The 15,226-nt window shown below is 49.6% G+C and overlaps 1 protein-coding gene across 18 annotated transcripts in view; it reads right to left on the minus strand.

The window, feature by feature from the left end:
- Nucleotides 1–15,226, minus strand: part of ATP2B2 (ATPase plasma membrane Ca2+ transporting 2) — a 424,560-nt gene that overhangs the window by 304,946 nt on the left and 104,388 nt on the right. The window contains exon 1 of one of the 18 annotated variants that reach the window (XM_045493789.1): nt 2,191–2,208. The exons of the other annotated variants lie outside the window; for them this stretch is intronic. The gene's annotated coding sequence lies outside the window, so the exon portion shown is untranslated. Of the gene's footprint in view, nt 1–2,190; nt 2,209–15,226 lie in introns of those variants that run through there. 18 annotated transcript variants of the gene reach the window in all.

Genomic DNA, 15,226 nt, shown 5'->3' on the forward strand with positions numbered 1-15,226 from the left:
GTCTAAGTAATGCATATATGCATATATATGTATATCCTATATTGGGTCCTATAATTACCGTCTCTTTTTTTTGCGGTGAGAACATTTAAGATCTACTCTTAGCAACTCTCGAGTCTCTATGTCCCATCGTTTTAATTGGAGAAGACTAGCCATGTGGTTATTTAGATGCCTCCTGATCATTTTGTTGCATACGTTTTTCTGACCCTCTGTGGCCTCTCCCTAATGCCTTTAGGTCATAGGAGGTAGAAAGCTCAGAATTAGCCACCTGTCACACGCAGTACCTTCTGGTGACGTTCAAGGGGCTTCCCCAGGCTCAGCTGGCCTCACCTGCTTCCCACCAAAGGCCCTGAACCCATGCACCTGGTAGCAAGGTCTGGAGCTGCGGGCAGCCTCAGACCTCATCAGCGCCTCATCAGCGGTGCCCCTGTCTTCTCCAACAGAGACTGTTGAGATGAAAGATTGATGAGCAATCTGTCCCTGCTGGTGAATTTTTAATTACGGAAGAAAGGAGACCGACCCCAGCCCCTGGCCCAAACCAGAACTGCAGGGAGAGTGGTTCTTCGGTGTCAACACTGTTAAAATTTCATCTGTACTGACAACAGCTATGAACCCTGGGTCCAAGTTTTTTCTGTCCATAAACAGAGGTGAATGGCAGAGATGGAGAGTGTTGGTGGGAAAACCAGAGCTTCCCTCCCCGCCCATCATGGAAAGTTCTGGTATGACATGAGGAGGAGTGAGAGACGTGGACTCCAGACAGCCTGGGGTGTGTCTGGGCACAGGGGCAGTGGGTATGGGAGCCTGAAGACCATGGCAGCTGTCAGTCTAGGACTACTGTCCTTCTAAATTGCAGGTGACCCCAATTCACACCCTGGATCCTCTTACAGACAACAAGTTGAGACAGGGCCAAGCTTGCAGCATGGTTGCTAGGTGGGGCCTCAACTCCAGCCTTGTAGAGACAAAACAGACCAGGCTTCAGGTCACTGCCCCAGGACAGCAGCATGCCTGTGGGATTATCTACAGCTTGGTTCAGCCCAAGTCCGCAAGCAGACAGGAAAGGGAAATAAGGGCCCACATTCAAGTCTCTGCATCACCATTTACTGGCCCATTTTCCTGAGTAAGTCACTTCAACCTCCAGAAGCCTCAGTCTGTTCCTCTGTAAAATGGGGATAGAAACCACTACTGTGGGGGAGGTGTGCTGGTGAAGGTAAAATGGAGGATGCAGGGAAAACACGGAGCACTGTGTCTAGTACACGGGGAGTTCTTGAAAAATGCTAACCGCCCCCCCCCCCCAGCTCTGCTCTCAAACTGCTTATAAACTAGATCTTACACTGGCTAAAACCGAAACTTGGCCAGAAAGAATGGAGTATGGGTAAAACGTTTCTTTGAAACACATGGAGTGAGAATTTCAGGGGAGGGATCATTTTGACTTGGGGGTGGCAACCAGGGGAGGCTGCTCGGAAGAGGGGACCTGGAAAATACACTTCCAAGTGCTTCCATCTTTTGTGAATTCAGCCACTAATCTCGGGTGGGAAGACTTCCCCAGCCTGAAATTCTCGCTATGCAAACTGGGCACTAATTAGGATGTATCTGGTTCTCAGTGATACTACTGTTTAGTCAATAAAGTCACAGGTCATTGGCTCCCAGAGTCCCTAGACTTTCCAGCTCATGTCTTGCCTCTCCCAGTAATCTTCCTAGGATTGCTTCAGTGCACGTGCTTTCACATGCCACTAGCACCCTAGGCCCAAACCACATGCCCTGAACAGCCTGCTTACAAGAGAGGAGCCCTGGGTTCTAGTCCCAGATCAACCCCCTGCTCCCTGTGAGACATTAGCCAAGTGCCAGCCACTCTCTGGGCCTCAGTTTCCTTATCCGTCAATAAGGGAGTTGGACTAGAGTCGCCCAGAGGGAGCACTGGGGAGCATTAGACTTTTGAAAGGCTCCCTAAAATAGCGTCCCCTTGTTTCATACTATCGCCCTCACCTTCCTTACAGATGTCACAAAGCAGGCAATACATCAAGGTTCTGTAAAGTCCTGCAACATAGAAACCAGTTTCGTTTTGCTTGACCCAGCATTTCCCAAACTAACTTTATCTGAACCTTTTCTTGAGTGATGTCTATTCACATCTCACACAGCTAGCATTCCACAGCACCCACTTTGGGAATGCTGGCCTGAAAGATCTCTCAGGGATACCTTGGTGTTCTGCCGTTCAGGGATTCAAGAAGAATCTGGAGTGTGGAATTTCACCCTCTGAGTAACTTTTCCAGGATGTCTCTGCTTCATTTCTGGCCGAGGCGTGCAGGCACCCTTCTTTAACTCCCATGGCAGGCACTGTCTAGATTTCTTGCACTGCAGTAACGGATGTGAATCTGCCATGAGCTTTTGAGCGAGGAACCATCCCAGAGCTTGTTAAGCTCAGTGCCTGAAGCACACAGTGTGTACTCAATAAATATTTTTGAATACAGGGGTGAGGTTTAGGACACAACCCACAGGGCTCTCCTGACTTGCTTGTCAGTCAAACACCATTCATTCAATGAGTGAATGAATGAATGTAATGCACGAGAGACCATAACTATGAACTAGAGTGAAAAAGCCCTTTTAAAAAAATATTTATTTATTTTAGAGAGAAAGAGCACAAGCAGAGGTGGAGAGAAAGGGAGACACAGAATCCGAAGCAGGCTCCAGGCTGCGAGCTGTCAGCAGAGAGCCTGACTCGGGGCTCGAACCCACACACTGTGAGATCACGACCTGAGCTGAAATCGGGCGCTCCACTGACTGAGCCACCCAGGCGCACTTTCTAAGGCAAAGCCCGGTGCTGTGTTTTTCCCCATTCTGGGCAATTGGCTTGGCCTTTCAGATCTGGGGGTGGGGCTGGTTGGTGCAAAGATGACCCCTCCCTGCCATGGCTCCAGTCTGGAGCCAAGGCCAGATGAGAAAGTGGGCTTTTCTGTGTCCCTCAACGGAGCTGGCAGCAGCTTTAAGATTTCAAATATCCTTCTGAAATCTGAATCCAAAATGGAACATTTTTTCAAGTAAATAATACCCTTGATGTCAGTATTGCTGGAGGAGGCTCAGGAGCATCTGGAAACTCAGGTGACGACGTGCAGGGAACCGTCAGAGCACAACACAACCAGAACCTGGGTCTCCTGGCTCATCTACCAGGCCACCTGCCTTCCAAGTGTGAGAAGATTTATTTGGGCACTTCGGGTCTCGGCAGAACTGAGTGACACTATTTTCTGATCATACATGTTAATGCCACGGGGGAATTCACAAAGGCCACACACTGGGGACTCTACATTGTCACGGGCTTTGGGGACCCTGGGTTAAGGACGAGGGGTGACGGAGAAGTGGTGGAAGAGTCTGGTGGCCAAAGGTAAGATTAGAATGGGTCAGGGCCCTCTCTGAGTGACAGGCAGCACCTGACGCCCGCCAAGCTCTGGGATGGGACAGCTTCAGATTTCCATATTGGTTTCCTTCCTTGGTCAGGATTTGAAGCAGATACCACCCGGTTTGAGTTACAGAATCCGGCTCATGGCTTCCTGACCCTTGGCTTCTGGAAGGGTTGTAGGGGAGGTGTGAGTTCTCAGGAGAGGGCAGGTCCGGGGCATAGAGGGAGGCCTCAGAAGACAGCGGCCAAGATAGCACCTGGCCTGATGCTTCCCAGGCAGAGTTTCCTGCTTTGGGACAGGAGTGGCCCCTACCCTCAAAGCCATGCCATCCTGTGATACTAAAGCACACTGCAAGGAAGCCATTCCAAGGGGAGAATCTCTGTTTAGACCTTGCTGACCTTTAACACCCTCTTTAGAACTTGCTAAGTTCTCTATTAACAAAGGAGAGCTGGCCTCCATTGCTGAGAAACAATGTCTATTTAGAATTTAACAACATTAGCAGTTTGCCTTCCTTTTTCAAGTATTTTTACGGTTACTTTCTATTTATGACAGCTGTTACCATTTTTTTTCCATTTATGGTAGCAATAAGGCTTCATTCTAAAATGTATTTTGGGTAAAAAAAAAAGCTCATTTGAATAAAAACGTTAAGTACTTTTTAGTACAGTTGATCTCATCTACAGGTGTGGAGGAAGGTATATGAATGACTGAGTCTGGGAAACACTCATCTAGTCCAACCTGCCCACATCACAGATGCGTATGCTGAGTCCAGATGGGAGGGGCCTTACCCGAGGACATACTTGTGGGATGATGCACTCAGGGTCAGGGTCTCCAGCCTCTTTCTGCTTGGTCATCTCTTCTTTGTAAAGCCAAGCTGCGAACACCTCCCTCAGGGCTGCCCTCACATTGCAGGGGAAATGTGGCCTTACAGATCTGCTGCCTCTAGGGTACTGGGGATCTGCAGAGGCCAGAACTGAGACTTCTCATCTTTTTATTCCAAGGAGCCGGTCACAGAATTGGCGTTCAATGAAAATCTGACAAAAGGGATGGATGAGGGGCACCTGGATGGCTCAGTCTGTTAAGCGTCCGATGTCGGTGCAGGTCATGATCTCATGGTTCGTGAGTTCGAGCCCCGCATCAGGCTCTGTGCTGACGGCTCAAGAGCCTGGACTCTGCTTTGGTTTCTGTCTCTCTCTCTCTCTCTCTCTCTCTCTCTCTCTGTGTGTGTCTCTCTCTCTCTTTCTCTCTCTCTCTCAAATAAATAAACAATTTTTGGATGGATGAATGGGTAGGTAGATGGGAGAATGGGTGAATGAAACGACAGATAAATGGATACATGGAGATATAGACGGAAAGAGAAGGGGATGGGTTGGGTGGATGGATGGGAGGAGAGACAGGTAAGTGGATAGATGGAAACACAGATGGAGTGGCAATGGAATAGGTGGATGGATGAAGACATGAATGACTAAACTATTTGGCAGATGACTTAGGGTATCTGTCCCCTCTTCCACCCATCCAAGGGTATTTTCATTCTATTCGAGAACTCGCAAAAATTTCTCTAAGACAAAAGAATTAACAGTGAAACTTCAGATACCATGACAGACTGGAAGAGAAAGAACCTTTTCTTGTCTGCATTTCCTGACCTCAAGGCAAAGGTGAGCAACACTGCCCAGGGAGGCCAGAGCCTCAGCTTCTCATTTTGCTTTTGAAACTCACTCTCTGACCTTGGAGGAATTCCCTCCCTCTCCTGGGCCTTAGTTTCCCCATGTGTAAAATAAAGGCGGTGAGTCCAGTGGGTCCCGCTATCTCAGCAACCTGTGTACCCTCCAGGGCCTACCAGAGGCCAAAGCATCCCCAGCCACGTCCAGTGTGCCCACAGGCACCGAATCCATCAACTGAACTTGGCTTCCTTAAGAGGTGAGCACCTTTAGGGGCGCCTGGGTGGCTCAGTCGGTTAAGCGGCCGACTTCGGCTCAGGTCATGATCTCACGGTCCGTGAGTTCGAGCCCCGCGTCGGGCTCTGTGCTGACAGCTCAGAGCCTGGAGCCCGTTTCAGATTCTGTGTCTCCCTCTCTCTCTGCCCCTCCCCTGTTCATGCTCTGTCTCTCTCTGTCTCAAAAATAAATAAACGTTAAAAAAAAAATTAAAAAAAAAAAGAGGCGAGAATCTTTCTGCAAAGTGACGTGCTGAAGGCACCCACACAACCAAGAACCCCCCATGAACAGAATCCCCAATGCATTTGAAACCAGTGTGTTCCATCTGTCTCTGCCTTAGAAACCAGTGTATTCAAAGAGAAAGCATCAGAAAGGCAGGTGACATGAGGTCAAGTCTTCAGTCCTCTAACAGATGTCTCCCCTCCCTTCACATTTAATTAAAACTGTCATGGGCAGGATGTGTACAACCCAAAGGTGAGAAGACAAGGGAAGGGCTGGAGGGAGACGCTCAGACCATAGGCTCCTGGGTCAGCCAGACCTGGGTATAAATCCTACCCATGACCCTTCTTAACTATGCAAGCTGGAGCCACTTCTCCCACCTCTCTGAACTTTATCATCATTTTCTTCCAGTATGGGGACATCTTAGCTCTCCACTTTGTTGGATGGTTGGGCTCCACAGATGGGAGTTCTGTCCTTCTACTCTGTGAACTGCAAGGAAGAGCCTGGATCCTGTCCAGTAGGATTTGTCCCCCTGGGCAACATGGGAATGGATGTTTGCTCCCTTACTAAGCTTATTGAGCCTCTACAATATGCCAGGCCCTCTCCTCTGCTCTGGGGACTCAGTGGTGATCTAAGGCAGCCCCAGTGTCTCACCGTGTAGAGTTTAAAGTCTGGGGGAGGAGATGGGGAGACGATCACTTACTAAGTGGTCACTCAAATAAATGTGAAGCGTCACTGAGATAAATTCTGTGAAGGGGAAAGTGTGCTGGTGGAGGGTGCTATGTCACGGAGACCACTTTGTCCCAGGTCAGAGTCATCAAGGAAGTGACTTGAGCTGAGACCTAGAGGACACACAGGCTGTGAGCAAGTACAGGTGTTGGAGGTGGGGGAGTGGCTAACAGGGACAGGGAGGGAGTTTTGGCAAGTGCAAAGGCCCTCTGGCAGGAGGGGTGCAGTGTGTTCAAGGATCAGAGAGGAAGCCAATGTGGTTGGAGCAGAAAGCATGGGGCAGCATGGGATCACATAAAGCTGGAGATGTGGATAGGGGCCTGACCACCCAGAGACTCAGAGGCCACAGCAGGGATGGGAAGCCATCCCTGGGCTTAATGGCCTGGGAAGCCATTAAGGGCATAAAATGGAAGAGTGCGAGGCCTGGCCACTGCAATGTGGACAATGGATAAAGGGACCTCAGAGGGGAGGCTGACAGCAGTGAGGCACTCATGTGCTGTCCAGGCAAGAGACAACGGTGTCCCCAGGCTGGGTGCTGGCCAAAGAGTGGACGGCAGCCAGGAACATCTAAGCTTTGGCAAATAATTAACATGCGGGGGAGTGTGCCTGTGAGGTCTACTAGGACTTCCCCTGTCCCCTTTCGACGGGGTCTCTCAAGACACTAAAACTTAATCTCAGCCCCACGGACCAAGGCGGGCCCTCCCCAGAGGCCTTGGTGCAGGACAACATTGCTGATGTCCGTGCAATAGTCAAGGTGATGCCATTTACAATGCCTACACACAGACTTTACAGTTCACAGCCTTTATCTTAATTTGGTCCTCACAACCACTGTCAAGGTGGGAGAACTCCAAGCTCCAACTTCCTTCCTGACTCTCTTTCAAAGAATGAAAGCAGTTAAGACTCACAGTAACCATTGCTATATAGTTGATTCTTACTATTAGCAGTAGTCAGGTTCTATAACGTCTCCACCAACACTGAATTCGTGAGTAGTAAACCACTGCTCCCAGGGAAAATACAGGGTGAGATTTCTGAGAACCTCTATTCACAGTATTTTCACCAACCAATCAATACATAACTTTGTTTTAGGAGTGTTTCTGTATAAAGACACCTTATTTAATATCCACCACAAATTCGTTAACATTAAATTCATGGCCGATAGCACTGTAACTCATGCCTGAATGAAGATCTAACACATGCATTTTCTCCCCAAGACACACCTCAGCCTTCCAGGCTTAGGAACACTAGACAGCACTTCAGCCCTGCACACAGGGGCCTTTTTTAAGCAGTGAAATCAACAACAGAAAGTGCAAAAAGGCGAAAAACAGGGCACCACGTAGTTGGCAAGAAAGCACAGTCGTTTACATACAGGAGCTGAAACAAGAAGGCCAAGTGACACCTGGTTCAGCCTCAGCTGGGGATCTGCGCACTGGGGGACTCAAGATTTGCACTGCTCTGAACATACCTGCAAGGGACTGCAAAAGCACCCCGAGGACTGATTTGGGGGTTACAAATACATTTGAGTAGGTAGACAAATTTAATAAGTAATATGCAATCTGTGAAGAATGAGGATTGGCTGTATTTACCATTCACTTGTTGACTCCTCAACACATTTTCATTGAAGATTCCCACAGGCTCTGTGCCCCCACCCCCCTGGGTGCAGGGACAGGAGGTGGGAGCCTGCTTTCAGGGGCTGACTCTTCATTTGCTGGGTGAGAGCTGCATGCCAGGCATTGTATGGTCTTGCCACAGACACCCTCTGGCCGCCCCCCCACCCCCGACCCCCGTGGCAGGGGCTGCTATTTGTCTGAGGAGATAGACAGCTTTGGAGGCGGGTAGAGGGTCCCGCAGTTGGGAAGTAGCCCAGCAGGGATGAAAACCAGGGGCCCTTCCTCTGGGATCCAGCTCCACGCCCTACACCCCGAAGCTTCAACTGCACACCCGCATTCTAAAAACCATTTTCACACCAGATTTCTTAAAACTCTGTGCATTTTTCCCTTCCTGCCAAGCAAGCAGTTAAATTCACAAACTATATTAATCCCTGGCATAAGTTCATTTAAACAAAATATTGCCAAGCAACGACAGGCAGAAATCCTCTTACAACCCACACGGGTATGGATGCTGTGCGTTGAGGGAAGGCTGTACCTCTTAGCATCTCATTGTAAACACACCTGAATCCTGGACAAAGAGTCCAGGCCCAGAGAGAAAGCCCCCACCTTGGGATGGAATGACCACTGGCCAGGGTGGGACGTGGATGGGGGGATGCTGTTTGCCTGCTGGTTTCACTGTGAGTCTCCTGGATCCTCATAGACAGTGGAAGACAACACTTTAAGTGCTGGATGTTTTTTCAGGGAAAACCAGCTTAATGATCCTGACTATTTAATTTCCCCAAGCCCCAAACAGGGCATTTAAGACTTTATAAAGCACTTTTACATCCATGGCTGATTCTACTTCCCTCTAACTGAGAGGTAGGTGGTGATAGTAGCCCAGTTTAGAGATGAGGACAGTGAGACCCAGGGGAGGGGGGAATTACTGGCCAGTGTCCCACAGCTGGGCAGGAGACAGTGGGGATTGGATCCCAGGCTGTTTGTCTCCCAATGACAGAGTCTTTCAACTACGTCTTCAGACAGCGAAAGGAGGATTTCTTCCTTTGGGCCGATCGCTGCAAATGGGAAAATGTGTTTCAGAAGGACGAAAGCTTAAAAGGAGGGGAGGAAGTGGTTACATGCACAGCTCCTCGGCCACAGGGATTGGTTTTGCAGCCCGGCCTTGCCATTTGTCAGACATATATCCTAGTGCAAGTAACTCTCTCTATGTCTCAGTTTCCTCATCTGTAAGTGTGGAAAACAGTATTTGCCTTCCAGAGTGGTTGCAAGGATTAAATGAGTCAATATTTGTAAAGCACTTAGCACAGAGTTTGCCACTTAGTAAAACGCTATATATAAATACTCGTTAAAATTTTTAAAAATTAACCTAGGCAGAAATCAGAAGGGAAAAGCATTTGCCAAATTTGTTATTACCCAGAATTTTCTGTTTCTTACCTCAGTTGAACTACATGTTGACTTGTTGTAATTAACATTACTCTTAATAACCAAGAGGCAGCACCAACTTTCCTACCTGCAGGAACCTCAGATCGGAACAGAGTTGTACCACAACTCTGCTTGTAAATATTATTAACCCATTTTATAGAAGAGGCCTTCTGAAGCTCAGGGAGGTGAAGCAACTTGCCCAAGGTCACACAGCTGATAAGGGGCAGAGCCAGGATTCAAATCCAGCTCCATCTAGCCCTAAGGCCTGTGTTGTTAATCACTCTGCCTCTGGTTGAATCAGTGGCACCCAAGCTCCTGTTAACTGAGACGGACTCACGGAGGTCCAGGCTTTGGGAGAGAAGGTCTTTGCCAAGGGGCTGCTGTAGACACAGTGGGTTAGACCCCCCTCCCATACCAAGGGTGGCTCTGCATAAAGCCTGGCAGTCCAGAACAGAAGTGGGGCTCTGTACACCATGAGTGATGTGCTCTGCCTTTTAAAAGGAAAGCACTGGGTCCCCTGCATCCTGAGCAACAAGGAACAGAAATGGCTCCGTGTCAAACACAGCTTCAGGATTAAAATTGCAGACCACTCTTTGGAAGGTGCCAGGAGCTTTAATAGCACTTGCTGTCAATTCCCAGCTTGTTTCTTACAGGAACAGTTTCAAGAGGGCTGTATTTTTCACTCTAAGTGGCTTTTTCCCCCCAGACTAAAATATCATCCCACATCCAGAAGAGAAAATGGACTTTGAAGTTAGTGGGAAGCAGACCCACAAGGTCCCCAGCTTGGATCTGGAGGACTCAGGTTTGAGGCCTGGCTCGGCCACTCTCTCGCTGTGAGATCTCGGGAAAATCCTTTCCTTCTCTGTGCCTCAAGAGCAGTGGGTAGCAGCCTGACAGAATCCGATCCGCAGATAATCTTTTGTTTGGCTTAAGGAGACCTTTAGAAATTAGAAAAAAAATATATGTAAGTGCAGATTTCTGGACTTTCTTAAAAAATGGGGATACCTGGCTCCTGGATCCCACACTCCTACAAGGCAAATTATTGGATGGCATTGAATGTGACTGTTCCCTTAGAGGGGCCACAGTCCCACTCCCCACTGTTAGCTCTATCTTCACACAGCATGGCATCCGTCTGACCCCTGACCCCGGGGATATTTGAGTTTGCCACCCCTAGTTTGGTCAATATTCCCTGTGCGTCCTTTAAGCACTAATGTGCACTGGTTTCAAGAGTGTCCCTCCACATTAAGCTATCATTGTTCTGAGGCCCAGTGAGAATAGGGACCATGCCTTGCTCACCCTGGCTACCCCAGGGCCTGGCACATGGCAGGTGCCTCAAGTATTTCTGATGAAATACTCCGAGACTGTGGTAAGCTGGAATGAGTCAGGAGGGCCTGGCTTTGAGCTCTGGCCCTGCCACATAGGGACACTGGGCATTGATGGGTCCCCTCCTCTCTCCAGATTCCTCTTTTTGTGTCTAAAAAAAATGCTCTGCCAGGCACCCTGCAGATGGCTCAGGTGACAAGGCCCTGCAAAGTCTAGGACATTGAGGTCTTGGCTTGGTCCCCCCAATGTCACTGGGCCCTTGTGCTGTGACAGCCCAGAGACAGTGAGGCCCAATAGACCTGCCACTCACCTCTGCTTCCCAGACCTCCCTCCTGCTCTCCTCCCCGCATGCTGGCTGGCTGGAGGGCACAGCACTGCCATGAGGCCTGCCCTCCCCTTGCCCCCCTTGGAGCTCAGGCTCCTGGGGAAAATAAGGGCATTCAGATGCAGGGAGTGGTATCTTTGTGTGATTTCTGCCTGGGCGCTGGGAGGCCCTGGCTGAAAGGAAATGAAGATGATAAAAGATCAGATTATGCAGGGTCTGGGGAGGACCAGTGGCCCTGAACAATACAGGCCTGCCGTTGGAATCCTTACTCTGCCACTTCTTAGATGTGTGACCCTGGTCAAATGACATGGCCTCTCTGTGCTTCTCTCTCCTCATCTATAAAACGGGCATCCTAATCACTGTCTTATAGGGTCGCCGTGAGACTGCAGTGAATTAACATACCTGTGTGCATCATATGCAATAATGGAATGACAGAGGATAGAGTTTCCTCTATTCTGTGTTTTCCACCCCTCCCCAGAAGCAAAATATTTTTTTCTTTTTTTATTTAAAAAAATTTTTATATGTTTTTATGTATTTTTGAAAGAAAGAGAGACAGACCGCGAGCGGGGGAGGGGCAGAGAGAGATGGAGACACAGAATCCGAAGCAGGCTCCAGGCTCCAGGCTCCAACCTGTCAGCACAGAACCCGACTCGGGGCTCAAACCCACGAACCGCGAGATCATGACCTGAGCTGAAGTCAAATGCTTAACCAACTGTGCCACCCAGGCGCCACTATATTTTTCTTTTCTAAATCCCACCCTCTGGAAACCTAATCTTGGTGATTCATTCTTTGAGGTCAATTAACCCTTGTGTGCTCACAGACATGGACCACGACTGGGACCTATCAGCCTTAACACTTGAGCACGAATTTGTTCAAATCAAATGCCTTCTTTCCTGAGGGTAAGATATGGGGATGGGGATTGTAATGAAGGGACGACATAACATGGAAGCATTGGCTCTTCATAGGGGCCCACTGGCTGGGCAAGGAAAACTGGAAACCTGCCAGGGGAGGTGGACTAACTTAACCTTTAATATCCCAGCACTTTCTGAAATAATAACCCTAAGCAACAAAGCTTAGGCACTGTGTATTCCTGGGCATCTGCCACAGCCCCCTGAGATTCTCATCTAGCCTCCATTTTACAGTTATGGCAGGGCAGCCCATTTATTGTCCACCCGACAACCCTTCTCCTCCTCTTCTTTATGCTGCCAAGATATAGCAGAGACAGGAAATGTCTGACACTCGCTTTCCCACATTCTCTCCCAGCTAAGGGTACCATTTGACCCATTCTTTAAGACTTCTGCTAGAGAGACCTCAGACAAGGTTTCCGTCTCCAGTCCAAAGAGACACACAGGAGAACCCTTCTTCCTTGCCCCCTTCTTCCTATCTTTGGTTGCTTCCCTGTGAGGAGGTAAGGCTTGAAGCAATGGCAGCCATTTTGCAGGCCCGAGGCTGACACAATGAGAGGGCGCTGAATCCTACTGAATAAACCTGGGGAACTTCCACTACTAGGATTTACTACTTTAGTACTTCTTTATGTATTCTGTTACCTGCAGGTGAAATGCTCCCTCTTGATGCTCAAGGCAGCTGAGGCCATGTGACCTGCTTATAGCCAACGAGGGGTTAGCTGGCGGTGATGGCTGCATGGCAATACCCTGGCTTCCACGATTTCATTATCCGCCATAGCACTGTATTCCAAGGTGATCCTACCGGGGCTCTGTCCAATTCAGCCTGGAAGACATCACCAGGGGTGGCCCACTCCTCCACTCAAGAAGTATACCTTTCATGGCCTCCTATATAGATGCACCATGCTGGCCCCTGACCCCAGTCAAGCTTAATGATCTCCCAATGCCAAAGAGTCCCAGGACCTTCTCTCCATGGCTTTGAGGAAAAATGTCTTTGGGGATCATTGCTACATTAAGAAAATATAAAACATCCCTTGTGCAGCCTCTAATCATGGTCTTTGAGGGCTGACAAAACCCAGCACAGGCCATCTGAGTCATCCCCCTGCCTCCAGTGAGATGGCCTGTTCTCTTCAAGGAGTACACGATTGCTGTCTGCCACCTGACCCCATGTCAGGCCAGCCAGTTCACCCAGAAGGACCCTTGCCCGCCCCCCCTGCCCCACCCTGCCCCAACCAAGTACCTCCCTTGTGCACCTCCTAGGACCTAGAGCTCCATGCCTTCTGTGTGAGGCTTTGTGCTCTGCCAGGATAAAAACTGCTTCACTCTTCCTGGCAATGAGCTTCAGATCCCTCTCTCAAGGGGCAGGTTTGGTAGAGAAGCCTCACTGTCTGTGCAGCTGGGGTCCTTTGTCAGGAGGCTTGGAGGTTTGAGCTGGATCTCTCAGGAAGACACTTGAGCTCACTCAGCTTGAGGCTGTCACAAAGGAAAGGGAGATGACCCCTTGCATGGAAACTAGAGGGGGACAAACCCTATCTGATGGAGGATAGGGCTTCCAAACACTCCCAGGTTCGTGAGTTGAGTGTTCACAGAAATCAATGGGTACCTACCTATCGTGTAGGAGGCAAGAGTGTGTGGTGGGGGCCGTGGGGGGTGGTGTGGGCTTAGAGAGTGGTCACCGCTCAACGCAGGGCTGCCTGGGCTTCTACATTTTCAAGGGAAGTTGGAAATCCAGATTTTCCCACGATATCTCCCAATTTGGGGATTTCTAACTAATTCCCATTTAAGTCAGCTGGCAGGATAAGGCAACGTACACAAAATTAGACATGCGTCCACAGGATTAGCCTGAAGACCTCCAGTTTGGAGGCCGTGGTTTAGAGCTTTGGTGGTTAGTGCTGCAGGCCAAGTAATCAGGAAGCAGTTCTAAGAGCCACATGTGTCCCCCTCCCTTCATCAGTGACATCTTGAGGACACAAGACACAACAACTTCCTGGCTCTTAGGTGTATACAGTGGTGAAGTTTCTCCACTGTACTCACGTGCCATCGCTTGCCATGTCCTGAGACTCTGGAGGCCACCCTATTCCTTCCCCCTAAACTCTCCAGTGTTCTGAGCATTTGGGATTGCAGGGACAGACAAGAACCAGAGGCTGCTGTCTAGCACAGTCTGTGATTTGGCCTTGGTGGAAAATTCCACCGGCTCCTCCCAGGTAGCATTTTGCATGCAATGACAATACAGCATCCACAGGCATCCTTCCATAAAGCCCTGCTTTTCTCTGACGAGGATGGTGTCCTCTCGGTCATCCTCATTGATCCCTGCCAGCTTTGCACCGACCAGGCAAGGCAGGCCTCTGCAAATGGTCCCCTGGGGAGTGTTTCACTGAGTGCTCTCCGGCCTCAGCTCAAAGAGATTCCCACCTGCAAGGAGGCTGTGGCGGTGGGTCTGAGTCACTCCCAGGCCTTCCATGCTGGAGGTGCTGGGGACATGGGTAAGACCAGAGGACCCCTCAGAGCCACCCTGGGCCTCAAAACCTGAGTTAGTGCTCAGAGACACAAACTATGCCACTTAGCATGTGGCAACAACTCCGGCCCCTAAGAAAGGGATAAACGTCCTCAACCTGCTGACCCCATGGGGGTCAGGATGTGGACGAGCCTGGTGCAGAAGTGCTGCTCTAATGCCAAGGCTAATTTCTCTTCCAGTGGCCCTTGGACGCTGTCCTAGCATCAACTCCCCTGCTCTTGCCAACACAGTGACAAGTTGCTTCATTCACCCAAACGCTCCCTGCCTCTGAGCACCAGGGACCTGCAGACAAAAATGTGAGGTGACAGCGGGGGGCACTGGGCCACTTCCCAGGAAATGTACATGGCTGGTCGTGAAGGGCTGGCTTCAGGCCCACACCACCTTTCGGGGCTGGAGGAGGTGGAGAGAATGAGCTCACTCAGGCAGACAGGCCTAAGACCCCAGAGAGGTTAGGAAAAACTTCTAGAAACAGGGATTGTTCTAAAAGGTGAGGCTCGTCTATTGCTCTCCTGATTTAAACTGCTCAAGGGACTTCCATTTGGAGCCAAGAGGGAGTAACAGAGACCAGGTTACTCTTGTGCTTGCAGAAAACCTAAAAAAGGGAAAAACATACAAAACGAATTCGTTTGCAATTGGACATCAGACAACAATGGTCAGTGATAACTGAGAGGTGGCAAATAAGAACTGAGTCCAGGGCCTGAGAGGTTTCCAGCCACAGACTGGGAGGGGGAACCCAGGTAGAAACCAGTGGGCTCCTAGAACTGAGGAGACAGATGTGAGAGTCCAGGACAGAGGACCAGAGAGATGAGAGAGGTATAGAGCAAGATCTCTGGAGATTGGGAGAAGACCCCCTCCAGTATTCAGCTGTGT

This window comes from Leopardus geoffroyi, chromosome A2 (assembly GCF_018350155.1).
Source record: "Leopardus geoffroyi isolate Oge1 chromosome A2, O.geoffroyi_Oge1_pat1.0, whole genome shotgun sequence".
Classification (NCBI taxonomy): Eukaryota; Metazoa; Chordata; class Mammalia; order Carnivora; family Felidae; genus Leopardus; species Leopardus geoffroyi.